Below are 15,844 nucleotides of genomic sequence, written 5' to 3' on the forward strand. Positions count from 1 at the left end.
GGATACAGAGGGCCCTAGACAAATTAGAGGACTGGGCCAAAAGAAATCTGATGAGGTTCAACAAGGACAAGTGCAGACTGCACTTAGGACGGAAGAATCCCATGCACCGCTACAGACTAGGGACCAAATGGCTCGGCAACAGTTCTCCAGAAAAGGACCTAGGGGTTACAGTGGACGAGAGTCAACAGTGTGCCCTTGTTGCCAATAAGGCCAATGGCATTTTGGGATGTATAAGTAGGGGCATTGCCAGCAGATCGAGGGACGTGATCATTCCCCTCTATTCGACATTGGTGAGGCCTCATCTGGAGTAGTGTGTCCAGTTTTGGGCCCCACACTACAAGAAGGATGTGGAAAAATTGGAAAACATCCAGTGGAGAGCAACAAAAATGATTAGGAGACTGGAACTCATGGTTTATGAGAAGAGGTTGAGGGAACTGGGATTATTTAGTCTGCGGAAGAGAAGAATGAGGGGGGATTTGATAGCTGCTTTCAACTACCTGAAAGGGGGTTCCAAAGAGGATGCATCTAGACTGTTCTCAGTGGAAGCAGATGACAGAACAAGGAGTAATGGTCTCAAAGTGCAGTGGGGGGAGGTTTAGTTTGGATATTAGGAAAAACTTTTTCACGAGGACAGTGGTGAAACACTGGAATGCGTTACCTAGGGAGGTGGTGGAATCTCCTTCCTTAGAAATTTTTAAGGTCAGGCTTGACAATGATTCAGCTGGGGATTTGTCCTGCTTTGAACAGGGGGTTGGACTAGATGACCCCCTGAGGTCCCTTCCAACCCTGATATTCTATGATTCATTGTAACCCCAGGTTAGGAATCCTTGAACCCTGGGTCCCAACCTGGGGCTCCTGTGTCTATTCTGCATTATGCAGGCCTGAGTCCGACCACTCATACCCCAGACATCTTTGTGCCCTCCCAAAATATGGCTGCTTTAGCCCTTTGTTCATGGTGCAGTGTGGGAAAACTTGGCAGTCCATCAAACTTGACTGTCCAGAGGCCAAATGTCAGGCTGGGATACTTTTGGTGGAGTACCAGAGCACAAGTCCCATGGGGCTGTGTCTACATTGCAAAGCAACAGGGCTTGAACCCTGAGCCTGGGTTAGCGCAATGTATGTATGTAGATAGAAGGTGGGTTAGGCTTGAGTCTGAGTTCAAACCTTGGGCTTACACTGCAGTACAGATATACCCTTAGACCTTAAAAAAAACAAAAAAAACAAAAAACAGGGGTTGTTGAATGCAGAAGCTCTCTTTGATTTCGTAAAGAAAGAGTAAGGAGCAGGATCTCAGGCTGCGGAGAACTAGTGGAAAGGCATACAAAATAAAGATAAGGAGTACTTGTGGCACCTTAAAGACTAACCAATTTATTTGAGCATAAGCTTTCGTGAGCTACAGCTCACTTCATCAGATGCAACTGTATAAATAAATACAGTTAAATAAATAAATAAATAAAGATAAGAGAAGGAGGATAGCGAAAGGAAGTATGCAAGAGTTTATAATGGTTAGTCATCCTGTTATCTGGTCTGTCTGTTGTAACCACCTTTTGTATCTCATCTTATTCTTAGACTGTAAGCTATTAGGACAGAGACAATTTATTTTGTTACATGTGTGCACAGCACCTCGCACAATGGGGCTGGGACCTCAGGGCACTACTGCAATACAAATGATAATATTAACAGTTGGCAACCCTTTATTCAAAGTAAAAAGAAAGTCACAATTCCCCTTTATGTTTACTAAAAGAATAAAAAATGAGTTGACGATGAGAATGATCAGCCCATGTAATACAGCAAATGTATCGGACCACACAAACGTTGATGTTTTAGCTGCCACAAAGTTATTCTGGAAGTTTAACTTTCCTTGCTTTAGAATTGCAATGAAATTTTCAATGCCTCATGACTTCTACCTCTTGGGGTCATGCCCAACAGTTAAGAAACATAGTTGTAAGGTAATGGGTGCCCCGAAATACCACTGGAGTTAATGGGAGGCAAGAACGCTCTGTACATTGCTGAGTTAGGTTCTGTTTCTTAAATGAAGCATTCAGGTAATTACATGGTGTCCTGGGGTTTTAAATGCACCACAAAAATACTGCCCCAAAAGGCTGAGAGTAAATTCAATGGACCCTCCCACCATTAATTGTTTCTTAATCTTAACAATCATACATTCTTAGAGGACATGCACTTCCCACAGACATGATATATACACATATTGCAAGCACTTCTACCCATACTCACAGTGGAAGACTATGTCAGATTTATTGTTCTATTTGCAGCTACTGTAGCTTCAGGAGGAGATTCCCCCTCCACCCGCACAACAAATATTTTTTTTTTTGTGGCAGCAAAATATTGAGTTACAAGAGCCCCTCTCTTTGGTCATATAGTTTCAGAGTAAGAACAATGGCTGCATTTCCTGCCTGCAAGGCTTATGCTTAAAATCTTCAAATTGGAAACTTAAAAAGGAAAAAAAAAAAAAGTCACAAGCAGCAATGCAGATTTAAAAGACACTTACATTTTCCAGCAGGCATCTGCAGCGAGAATTGGCCTGGAAAGCTCATGAGAACATGCTCGCTCATAAGTATTTCCTGTTTCTGGCTGAGCCAGACATTGTACAGAACTAGATTTTCTTGCCAATAAACTTGTATCCTAGGCCAGAAACAAGAAATGCAGAATAGTTTTAAAATGAAAATTAAATTTAAAATACATGTTCAAATATTTTCATACCTTAAGCATTTGATTCAAGATTTAGCCAACAGTTCTGATCCATTCATTCATATTTTAGCCTAAGTGGCTTCCTCCTCCCTAGCTGTTGTCGCTGACTACAAGGAAATGATCTGTATTATAAAATGCTTACCAACATAAGTAGTAGTGCAACACAACTTCACTAGCCATGGATCACCTATTACAACCATATTTGCAGATACTGGAATCCCTGGTAATCTGCCACTGTGCCCATTGATTTAACGGAATTGCAGCGATGCAAAACTTGTTACACTGTTCACCGATATAAAATGGCAGACTGTAAAAGGAAAATTTGAAAGTAATGGTACATTGGTTCTCACCAATATCTTTGGCAGCGACTATAATGATGAGAGTTAACTATGACATAAACACTTAGCAGCAGTATCAAAGCAAGTACAGATGAGCACATCTTATTGTATAGCCAGTGAATATAAATTAGTCAATATCATTGCTGCTAATCATTTTCTGTTCTGGCATTGCTTCTTCTACTCTAGGATAGAGAAATACAAGCAAACACAAAGATATAGGAAAGTCTACTTAATTATATTCACCAGGGGGATATAGATTCTAAGGAAGATTTATCATCTTCTATCCATACTGTGTCTGAACAATAGGGGATGGCCTGTGTGTCCTTACTGCTAACTTGTGGCATTATTAATTCACTAGGTATTCCCCGTAATAATGTTAATTATGATGAACTAATGCAATGTTAATGTAGAAGATCACTGAAATTTAACAATTAAATAACATGCCATTATCTTCACATATTACTTTTACATCCTAATTAATTCATATCAGTGAACAAAGTCACAAGTCTTGCATTAATTGCCTGAGTCAGTGTCTCTGGAAGTCAATGAGAGTCTTTCCACTGACTTCCAAAAACATTGCATCAGGTCCAAAGATAATCCTGTGCAATGAGGACACAAAGTACTTTGGCATACAGACCCTTGAACTCATCCAAGTTTAACCTGGATACTGTAAGCAAATGGACATAAAAGGAAACTAAAAAGCAGTATTCTGTTCTCTTTCATTTCCTCTTTGCATGTTACTGATATTTCTAGGCTCCCACCCAACTTCTTAGCAGGCAAGAAAAGGAGGAAAAGTATCAGGGACATTAGAAGTCAGAAAACAAGTTGAAAGGACTATAGCATCAGCAATGGCAAATTTATTTGCAGGGTTGGGTGTGTGTTTACTCTTACAGTACAATGACTAATGAGTACTGAACATCCCTATTGCAACAGGGCCAGTCTTTCAGAGTATTTGATGACTAATATTAACAGATCTGAGATTTTCAAGATGCAAGGAGGAGGGGAAAAATCTAGCAGACAATATACCTCGCTGGTGGCGCAAGATCAGCAGAGGTGTTATCATGTAATCTTAAAATTCCCAGCATCCCCCTCCTGGCTAGCATTGAAAGATAGTAAAATTCCCATAAAGCTTTGCAAAAAAGTAATGCTAAGCACTATAATACAGAATTACTAGCAGACAGAAGTTAGACTGCTCATATAGTGAAAATCAATGACCTTTTTATGACCTGTCTTTGCAGCCTGCTTAAGGGTTTTTTTGTGTTTGTGATTAGCTCCAACTAGTGGAGTAACAAATTATGAAGTGAGCTGTAGCTCACGAAAGCTTATGCTCAAATAAATTTGTTAGTCTCTAAGGTGCCACTAATACTCCTTTTCTTTTTGCGAATACAGACTAACAGGACTGCTACTCTGAAACCAAATTATAATGTAGTAATACAAACCACAAGAAAGAATTAACATTTAAAAAACTGTTGAAGGAGAAACAATATTAATTGTGGGTAAGGGTGGCTAGTGTAGACATAGCTCCAAAGTCCAACCATGTTTACAACACTTTCATGGTTGCTTTCTGCAAACGTTGAAAATGCTCAAGCTACTCTAACACATATACTTGAGGGTTTTTTCACTCAAACGCTCAACTATTTGCCAAAACCAAATCTTGAATTGGGTATTTGATAGTAAAATCCACAGTTTACACTATTACTTATGTAAGCAGTGTCAGGATGAGCTCCACCCTGACATCTGGTGGTGAGGTGTGGCAAATTGTGGAAAAGAACTTCAGGGGCCAATCTCATTTGCATAGGCACACCCACCCCGCCTAGAATGAGACCATAGCTGCCCAAATGGTCACTTTGGCTGCTGTGGGATCCCCAGTGTCTCTGTTATTGGGGCAGGAAGAATAAATTGTTATTACCCTGATTATGGGAACTGTGCTTGGAACTGTACGTGGCCTTTTGTTATGATGGAGGGATTCACCATCAACTAAGTAGCACTCGCTAGGCAAGGGTCATGGGTTCCAAAACTGTGTGAATGGAGAGAGGCTGGGGACAAGTATTAATACTTGGTGGCATGGGCCCCTTGGTGAGGGCCTTACATGCTAATTGCACTTCCTCCTCTCTCCACTGTGGAATATCAGAGCTAATTTTGATTTCATTAGAAGTCTAGTTATAGGCTGCTGAGCTCACTTTGGGCTGGCAGTGCACCAGCACTGGGGCTCCCCTACTACAAGCTGAATTCACCTAAGAGCTGAAATCACTGAGTGTTGTGTTAAGTAGTGGGGGAGCCTGAAGATATATTGTGGAGCAGTTTGCGGGATGGCTGGTGAAGCAGTTCGACGCGGAGCAGTGTGTGGATGGCAGGAGTGGCTTGTGGGCCGTGGAGCTGAGCGAAGGAGTTCGTGGGGCGGCTGGCGGAGCAGAGCGCAGCTGAGTGAAGGAGTTTGTGGGGCGGCTGGCGGAGCGGAGCGAAGGAGTTTGTGGGGCGGCTGGCGGAGCGGAGTGCAGCTGAGCGAAGGAGTTTGTAGGGCGGCTGGCGGAGCGGAGTGCCGCTATGGAGCTATGGGGCGGTCAGCTTCAGATCACGTAAGGTGTCTCTTACCCCCGTCCCATTTCCACCCAGGTTGGGAGGTAAAGCTCCGCAGATAAACTTTCGAACTCTGGGGCTGCCCTGACCAGGGACAGAGACTTTTGGGGCATTGGACTTTTGGGACTTTGGGTGATTTGGGGTTGCTGGACTCAAGAACCAAAGGGAAAAGGGCATGCCCCAATTTGCCTGGGGTGGGTTCTTTTTTTGCTCATGGGTTGTGTTATGAATCCTGTTGGTGGTGTTTCCCCAACATAATGCCACATTGTTTCTCTCTGTTATTAAAAGGCTTTTGCTACACTCAGACTATGTGCTTGCGAGAGGGGAAGTATTGCCTCTTGGAGGCGTCCAGCGGGGGTGGTATATATTTGTCCCAGGTCACTGGGTGGGGGCTCGAGCCGGTTTGCATTGTGTTATTGGAATGGAACCCCTAGATATTGAACCCGGCCCTTGTTGCTGCCAACTCTGACGGGCAGAAGGGTTACATTTTTGGGGGCTCGTCCGGGATCGCCTGGGTCAGTACCCCTCGCAAGCACCTGTTGAGTGATCCACTACATTGGGAAACAATTTATATTTTTTTGTTTGTGCTTATATTTTGAGGAAATTACTGTTTGAATAATGGCTAATATGTCAGGTTTGTTGGGCCCTGGCTCAGCAGCTTCTAGCTCAGAGGCTGCAGCCTCGGCTGATGATTGGACAAAAGCTCTGGGGCAAATATTGGAAAAGGTTGTGCTGCCCCATGCTGAGTCAGACTCTTGTCGTAAGTTAAGATTATTTGCTGGGGAGGAGGAGTTTGAACCCTGGTTAGAGCATACCACTGAAATGCTGCAAGAGTGGGCCGTACCAGATGCAGAAAAGCGAAGATGCCTTATAGAGAGCCTTGGCGGCCCAGCATTAGATGTGATTCGCACCCTGAAGCTCATTGAGCCTGGGGTCAGTGTGAAGGACTGCCTAGAGGCCCTTGAACACAACTTTGGGAGCGTAGAGGGCCCTGAAGACAGCTACTGTAAGTTCCTTAATTCCCGACAACAAAAGGGCGAGAAGGCTTCAGCCTACATACAGAGACTGGAGAGACTGCTTCAGAGAGCTGTCATGAGGGGAGCAGTGACTGCTGAGCAGATGGATCAGACCAGACTGGCTCAAATTGTAAGAGGAACTCAGTATCAGAACCCGATTCTACTTCATCTCCAGCTAAGAGAACGACGGGAACATCCCCCAAGTTACTCCCAGCTGATAAAAGAGGTCCGAGAGGAGGAAGTGCAATTAGCATGTAAGGCCCTCACCAAGGGGCCCATGCCACCAAGTATTAATACTTGTCCCCAGCCTCTCTCCATTCACACAGTTTTGGAACCCATGACCCTTGCCTAGCGAGTGCTACTTAGTTGATGGTGAATCCCTCCATCATAACAAAAGGCCACGTACAGTTCCAAGCACAGTTCCCATAATCAGGGTAATAACAATTTATTCTTCCTGCCCCAATAACAGAGACACTGGGGATCCCACAGCAGCCAAAGTGACCATTTGGGCAGCTATGGTCTCATTCTAGGCGGGGTGGGTGTGCCTATGCAAATGAGATTGGCCCCTGAAGTTCTTTTCCACAATTTGCCACACCTCACCACCAGATGTCAGGGTGGAGCTCATCCTGACACTGCTTACACTTATAAAACCACCACAGTGTGAATCACAACTGTTGATATATTTAAAAATGATTGCAGTAGTTCATATCTCTAACTTATGCAACTCTTAGATAATTCAGCACAGATGTCAGAGTGTATACTCTATTATACATCAGAACGTTGGCTTAAGACAGCCTCCAACTTCTGTTACTCAATCAGAAAGTTTATCTACATCTTTTATTAGTTCTGGGAAGGAGGCTGTCTTCTCAGATATCACTGATTTGATTAAAGACAATAATTCACTAACATCTGCCTTCGTGGCAGTCAGCCCTATCTTTCTCCGTTGTACCATGCTTTGTTTACAAGGGGAACATTGGCCCAAGGAGAACCTCACAGTGGTTTGAGTCTTCTCTTTGGAAGCTTGCAATTAGGTGTTAATATCAGACCTGTGCTTCAGTGCAAGCAACAGGATTTGAGGATCTCCAGACACTTGTCAATTGAGGTTTTGGAATCGCTAAGCCACTTATACTGACACATGTAAAGACCACTGCAGTGGAGTTCTAGTGTTCAGTAGATGTCTTGCTAGCATGATGTAACTGGACTCCTTCTCTGCCATGATGTAGGTTTAGTATGTTACAAAATAGAGAAAAAGAAAGGAAGAAAGAGAAAATGCGAGGGAAAACCTGTAAAGGTTCATGCCTTTTTCAGCACTCTGCAACCCTGCTGGTGGAATCTCCATGATGGGAGGGTGGGGGGTGGAGTTGTGATGTTTTGGGGACCACAGTAAAGAGTTCTGTCACTGCTGGTCTTGTACCCTTGGGTAACTTTATGCTATGCAGGTTTCATTCAGATCCCTGATAACAGTAACCTGCCCACTAGCACAAGGTCTCATTGTGACTCTCATGAGCTTAGTTACGCCTTGCAAGGTGACTCCAACAACCCTTCCAGTTCTGAATCTCCCCAAATCCATCCACTCCAAGTTCTTAACTATCAGGCACTGGACTTTTCCTCTCTGGTTCTTCATCCCTGAAGGCATGAACCCAGCCCCCAGCATACTTTGGCCCACATGCTCCACACCGTTCGCACCACAGGCACCTGCTTGGAGCAAAAATAAACCAAAAAATGAATAGAAAACCCACAGATTCACTGATGAACTAGTAAGGAAAAGCAAACGTATACAAGTTACACAGAAAATAAACAAACATGCAACCTCAGGCTTTACACTTCCAAAATTAGATAAAATCCCTTTTCAAAAACAGGCTACCTATTGTCTCTGAACTGTTTCCCAGCACACTCTCTGCCATAAAGGGGATGCCACTTTTCCTGGACAGCACCCACCCAGTGACTCCCCCTCAGTTTCTGGATGGGCTTCAGTTGAAACCTGTCCTTTTTAAAAAGGGATCCTTTCCCCCCCCGCTCTCTCTGACTATGGTGACTCATGGTTATGCAGATTGATACTTTCTGACTAGAATTTCCCCAGTGTCTTCCCATTAACTCTAATGGGCCATCATTTATCTTTTTCTGGTTTGTAGAAGAAACCTCTAGGAGGTTGGAGCTAGTCTTTTTTGGTTAGGGAAAGAGATCTTCTCTGACTGCCCACTGCCTCGCTGAGAGATGGAGCTGAATGTTGCAGCACAAATTATGAGCACAATTTAATAAATTTATAATGACAGTCTGTATGCACACCTTGTAACTACAAAGTTTAGAACATTCCAAGCTTACATAAAATACCTTACTCTATATACTTTTATAGTCCAATAACATTGTATACAATTGTATACCCCAATGACATTGTATACAATTAGTTAATTTAGCTGCTTATCCTTTGAGGGTCAACCTCCATGTTCTCCCTTTCAGGTGTCTGGACCCTGATTATCACAGGAGAAAGGGTAATGCTTCTGTCCTATCTCTTCTGTCATATTACACTAAAGTGTATTTGCTGTTCAGTGAATGACTCCAAGATTTTGTTAACTGTTTGCATAGGGAGGAATTAGTCAGCTGAATTATTGATTGAGAATTATTTGCCCTGTTCATGACACACAAATCAGTTTTTAGCGTGCAAAAAAAGCAATTAAAAATAAAACAATCAGCAAGAGGCAAGTCACACCAATTGAATAATTATAAACAAAAATGAAAAGTTTTTTTTTTCTTCCCAGGTTCTTAATCTGCCTGGTCCCTTCCGAGATGGATTGCCTACTACGATGGGGTGTTCACCCCACACAGTCAAGGAACGGGTTAAAAGCAGCCTTGGTTGCCCTCTGTGCAGCCCCCAATCAGAGAAGCTGCATGAAGCAACCAATCAGGCTTACATACAAGGGGGCTGCAGGGCAGAGCAGGAGCAGTTGTGTTCCCAGCAGGCTGCAGGAAATTGCAACCTTGGACAGAGCAGTTACTGGCAGGGACCAGGGGTGTGAGGAGCTCCTAGCTGGCTGCTGGGACTTATGGGGTGGAGGCCCTAGGAAGAGGGTGAAGAAGGTGCTGGGGCCACAGGGAAGTGGCCCAGGGAATTAAAGCAGCACGGGTGCAGCAGTTAAGGAGAGGCAGCTGGAGACTGCTAGCTACAGGTTCCCTGGGCCATGAACCAGAGTAGTGGGTGAGCCCAGGTTTTCCCGCCCCACCACCACCAGTGGGGAAATGGCTGAACTATAGAACTGGGAGATACTTCCCCCCCAGAAGGATGAAAACACGGATGGCGGCTTGGCCAGAGGGCTGAGTCAGGAAAAGAACACTGCATTTCCTGGGCTGAGATGGGTCTGCAGGCAGAAAAGTTGGTGGGAGAGGCACCGCCATGAGAGGGCACGCCCACTGGGAGAGCTAATCTGAGACAGCCAGCAGGAGGTGCCGCTCTGGTGGGTGAATCCCATCACACCTATTCAAAACCTTTTTTGCTGGTGTATGGAAGAACACAAACAAGCCCCCAGCATTCCAACGTGCTGGCTTATTTTCCCCTTTTTTTGGGGAGAAAAGAAGGGTTTTCTCCAGCTTTCTCTGAATCTCCCTATTCTGGATAAGGGTGCTCTCTGCCAGTTAGAGCAATAGGGATTTTTGTACACCACCTCCCTGAGACCACTTCCTCTACCTCACTGACCATGTCCCCTGCCACATAGATCTCATTCCTGGAATGGGGTAATACTGGTTCAGAATAATTTCCTTCTGTGACAGAGTGCTGAAAGATAGCAAGTGAGCCAGCATTCTGATCACGAAGGCACCAGTCAGGTCCCTCTGACAAGGCTGACTGGGATGTGCAACCTAATTGACTGATCAGATTGGGAAGTTGGATGAACCAATTAGTCCACCAGCCTTAAGAGACAGGAAGGAAGTCCAGGATGGGGGGAGGAAGGGAGAGAGGATCTGGGCTCGCTGAGCCCAGTGTGTTCAGAGATTTCAAGAAAGGGAGACCCTGTTCCTCTTAGTCCCTGTGAGCAAAAAAAAGGGGCTAAAGGCAGAGAAGCACTGTAAATAATTTGCTGCACAAGACTGTATTAATGTTGGCCATGGGAATTGTCATAAATATAAAGGGAAGGGTAAACCCCTTTGAAATCCCTCCTGGCCAGGGGAAAGCTCCTCTCACCTGTAAAGGGTTAAGAAGCTAAAGGTAACCTCGCTGGCACCTGACCAAAATGACCAATGAGGAGACAAGATACTTTCAAAAGCTGGGAGGAGGGAGAGAAACAAAGGGTCTGTGTGTCTGTCTATAGTCTGTCTTTGTCGGGGATAGACCAGGAATGGAGTCTTAGAACTTTTAGTAAGTAATCTAGCTAGGTACGTGTTAGATTATGATTTCTTTAAATGGCTGAGAAAAGAACTGTGCTGAATAGAATACCTATTTCTGTCTGTGTATCTTTTTTGTAACTTAAGGTTTTGCCTAGAGGGGTTCTCTATGTTTTTGAATCTAATTACCCTGTAAGATATCTACCATCCTGATTTTACAGGGGGGATTTCTTCGTTTCTATTTACTTCTATTTTTATTAAAAGTCTTCTTGTAAGAAAACTGAATGCTTTTTCATTGTTCTCAGATCCAAGGGTTTGGGTCTGTGGTCACCTATGCAAATTGGTGAGGCTTTTTACCAAACCTTGTCCAGGAAGTGGGGTGCAAGGTTTTGGGAAGTATTTTTTGGGGAAAGACGCGTCCAAACAGCTCTTCCCCAGTAACCAGTATTAGTTTGGTGGTGGTAGCGGCCAATCCAAGGACAACGGGTGGAATATTTTGTACCTTGGGGAAGTTTTGACCTAAGCTGGTAAAGATAAGCTTAGGAGGTTTTTCATGCAGGTCCCCACATCTGTACCCTAGAGTTCAGAGTGGGGGAGGAACCTTGACAGGAACGTAATGAAGCAGCCACTTACTGGACAGAATCTGAGAGGTTTCTGAGGTATCAGAGGATGGGGATGGATCTTGCCCCATTACACTTCCTAAAACCTTAAAGAATCAGTACTCCCCACTTCAGGCTGCTTTTATAGCTACTGTGGTGATGAGTACAGACTATTTCGACTAGATAAATACAACTGCAAGCCACACAAATAACCTTCTGTGATCACGCAACTTCCAGTGCAATTAAACTATTGCATACCATGACACCATATCATGCAATTAGAAGCAATGTTTAGCTGGTAATTATTCTGCGTTGCTTCTTGTGCATGATAAATATCACAGAACTCAGCTACCTTAAAATACTTTATTTTAGAGGAAATTTAGTATGGGGGGGGAGTGAAGGAGAGAGATGGGGGTGAGGGGAAAAGTTTCCCCAATAATGGATACCCATCAACAGTGAAAGTGTCCAAATGGACATCATGCTTGTAAATACATTAATCCCAAGGTGTTTTATCTGAACATACACCTACACAGAAGGTGAGATTGATGCCATTTTGGTTCATGGCTCAGTGCTGCAGATGACTGATTATGCTAGAGGTTGTGATTATGACATCCAAGCTGAAGAGCTAGGGGTAGGAGGGAGGGAAGGAAGGAAGAAAACTACAAGTATCAGCACCCCATTGCCTGACACCTTTGCATAAGACAGTGAAAAATGCTCCCGGTAATCAGTGAAGTACAGACAGAGTGGCTGATTAAATTTCTTAGGCTTTTTTCAATCAGAAATCCTTCAGCGGGGGAGGAAATGATCCTGATTTCCTATGGCCCTTCTGCAATGATGCCTGTTCACATATAACCTACCCTGACTTCATCTTGCTGGAGGCACAATTTGGAGTGACATGCAGCAGCAGCAGGTCCAGAATCACAGGTGAGATTAATGAGATTGTTCTGCAGGGCTCACATTGCTTCTTGAGGTTTCCTTTTGATTTGTTCCAGTCTACAGGGCCATTCCTTTGTTTCTCATATGCCTGGATGAATTTTCTGGAAACATGCTAACTGCAGAGTTGACAGTCTGCTTCATGAACTCAGATATACTATTATCTCTATCACAGGCAACTCCTAGCTTGAATGTTGTTTCTTTTTCCATTGTAGTTTTAATCCCTGCACCACAAAAGGTGAAGGCCCCGCTTCTGCCAGCAGCATACATTATCCTCATTCTTGGATTCTCTCCAAATGCTTAAAACTCTTTTTTTCCTTCTTCCCAGTATTTTTTTATGTCTTCCTGTGAAGTTAGCACTTTGCCATCTGCTGCCTTGATGACACTGCAGTAGGGAATGAGTGCTTTGGATGAGGTTTTCTGAACCATGAGGAAAAGCATGTCTGCAGTCCCCTTCCTTGCTGTGCCACTTTAAATACACTGGTTTCAGAGGAACAGCCGTGTTAGTCAAGTACTCCTTTTCTTTTTAAATACACTGTGTTCTTTCTGCTGATGTATTACCACCTATCTTCAATCACTAACTTGTGTCTCTTTCAATTCAGACCCTTGCATTTTAAGATGTATTCATATCATTATCCTTTCTCTACCAAGTCTATTGGCTCATATTCTCTTTACACATCAATGCTACTCTGCATTGTTTCTTTATCACATTTGTTGGGTCCAGGATGACATCTTTGTCTTCTGATCATTGTTCATTAAGTTTTGGATATACGAAGTGAATTCTGATTATTAATTATTATTATTATTATTCTGCCCACCTCCTTGGGTTCAATTCCCTGCTCTTCCACAGATGTCCTTTGTGACCTTGAGCAAGTCACTTAATCTCCCTGTGCCTCAGTTCTCTAGCTGTAAAATGGGGATAAAAGTACACTGATTGCCTAGGACTGTTGTGAGGATACATTAAAGATTATGAGGGGCTTAGATACTATCATAGTAAGGGACATATTAACGCCCTTGAAAGATGGCTTCACCAGCATAAAGCTACACTGATTTCAATAGTTATACTGATACGATAGAGTGGAGATTCGGGCTCTTGAATTTTACAAAAAAAGATACTATAATATGTAAGTACTATCAACTATCGAACAATAAACTAAAATACATGACAGTATTATTGGGAGCCATGATAGTGATTCTATAGTTAAGGTTGAAAATCATGTTCATCATTTAACTATCTCACCTGCCAGCCTTCTAAGACAGTTCCTTCTAGCCTGCAATATTTCTTAGTTAGTCTGAGGACAGAGGAGAATTGGTTGAAAGTCTAAATTATATCTTGTGTTCTGTGTGAGAGTTTTGGGTCTTGCAAAGTTAGTGAGCTTTCCTTTCCAAAACCTAATGTCACCATTGCTTGCTCACTTCTAGCTCAGAAATAAATTGGTCTATGAATTTCAAAATTCTCTTATTCACTATATGCCAATGAAAACTCATCCAATTTTATGAATCCTGAACACCAATTTTTAAAGCTATCAAAAGACCATTTTTTTAATGTGGAGAGAACCCGGAAGGCTCTTACTGGATGTTGCAAGTATGATCAGGCATCTAGTGAACATTGTTACCCCCTCTGACCTGATCAGTTAGTCAAATTCAGAGTGTTATGAATTGTTTGAGTTTGGAGGAGAAATTGATGATGGAATCAAGTATTTTCTTTGTAATCTTACTTGCAGAGATTAGAGAGAGAGTCCCGTTTCCCTGAACGCAGTAGATCAAGCAGCGGGAGACAGTACCTTCACTCGCTGTTCCACACCTGCCTTTCCAGCCAGCACTCTGTACCCCGAAGATTTCACTCTTAGCTCTCTTTCTGGGCCACGTTACCAGTGCTTCTGTTCCCATCTACTTAGCTTTCTCACTCCTTCTGTCTCCCTGTCCTGCTTGTTGCTCACAGGCACCCATCCCACCCAAAACAATATGCAGTCAAGCCCCTGCCCACACAGTTCAAATTCCTAAGTGGCCTTTGGTGCCTTTGTTTTGTCTGGAGATAGGGCCCTGCATTTGGGGTGGAGGCTGCCTAACAGTTTCAGCCACTGGATTACAATGGCTTCTTTGCATTTACCCTGAATGTAGTTACACCCAATTCACAACAAGGTTTAACCCAAACTATGGCCACATCTACACTTAAAATGCTACACGGGCACAGGACAGTGCTGCCACTTAGTGCTTGAGTGTCAAAACTTATAACAGCAATGGGAGGGGTTCTCCCATAGTTGTAGGTTATCCACCTTTCCAAGAGGCAATAGCTAGCTCTATGAAAGAATTCTTTGGTAGACCGAAAGCTGTCTACACAGGGAGTGAGGTCAGCTTCATTATATATCTCACGGGTGTGGATTTCACAGCCATCCGGGGTGTGGATTTTTCACACCCATGAGAGACTTAGCTGGGTCAAAGTATTTTCAGTGACCAGCCCTAAAACATTATGTCAGCCCCATTCCAGGTATAGTGGACTTGATTCTAATCTCTTTTATTGACTATAAAGCAGGAGTAACGCATTGGGAAAGCGGATTAGAAAAATGTCAGGACAAGAAAAAAAAGTGTGATTTTATTTTGAAAGTTTTTCATCAAAAGCTAGATTCTTTAAAAAAAAAGTTAACCCTTGTGTGACGATCTGGCACTGCAGCGCCCCTTTGTGGCAGGAATGGATGGGGTGTTGGGGCCTCGCCACTCTTAAGTTCCCATGCCCGTTCCTTTAAGGGCATCCCAATGTGGCCCAATGGCCAGTTTCCCCATGCTAGCCCCTTGGTCGGGGTAGTGGGACCTAACGGTCTGAGTCCATATGGGCAGTACAGCCCAACGACCAGAGTCCATAGCCTTCTCCCTCTCAGGTGTATCCCAATGCCCAGAGCAGTAGGGGGACTGGGGCCCGCCCTCTCCACCGGGTCCCGACCAGGGCTTGCCTATTGGTGGGGATCCGCCCACAACACGCCGAGGGTCAGTGCAGCTTTAACTCTGCTTGTCTCTAAAGTTCCCCTGGGTCACTTCCTACCCTCAGTGTCGTGTTCTCCACTCCAGAGGGGGTCCTCCATCCATCCCCTCCTGTTGAGACCTCCGTCTGGGCGGCCGGGTGCATCCCGCTTGGCTGGCCCCTGGAACCTGGAGCGTTGGCTGTCCCTCCTCAGGAGCTGGAGATGTGCCACCTCCTCCTCCGGTTGTCAGCCCAGACTGAGCACCTTTGCAGCCTTTTATACCTTGTCTCCAGTTGGAGCATGCCCAGCAGGGCTTTTGGGGCGGGGCTTTCTTCTGCCAGGAAGGAAGGGTTAACCCCTGCGGTACCAGTGTCAGCAGGGGTGAAAGTAAGTTAGAGGATTTA

General features: G+C 44.1%; 1 long non-coding RNA gene across 1 annotated transcript in view; it reads right to left on the bottom strand.

The window, feature by feature from the left end:
* LOC125637324 (uncharacterized) overlaps positions 1 to 15,619 on the bottom strand; it is a 98,182-nt gene extending 82,563 nt beyond the window's left edge. The window contains exon 1 of the long non-coding RNA XR_012668320.1: positions 15,521 to 15,619. This is a non-coding gene — a long non-coding RNA (uncharacterized LOC125637324). The remainder of the gene's footprint in view (positions 1 to 15,520) is intronic.
* Between the last annotated feature and the right edge of the window lie 225 nt (positions 15,620 to 15,844).

The sequence above is a fragment of the Caretta caretta genome, chromosome 5 (assembly GCF_965140235.1).
Source record: "Caretta caretta isolate rCarCar2 chromosome 5, rCarCar1.hap1, whole genome shotgun sequence".
Taxonomy (NCBI): Eukaryota; Metazoa; Chordata; order Testudines; family Cheloniidae; genus Caretta; species Caretta caretta.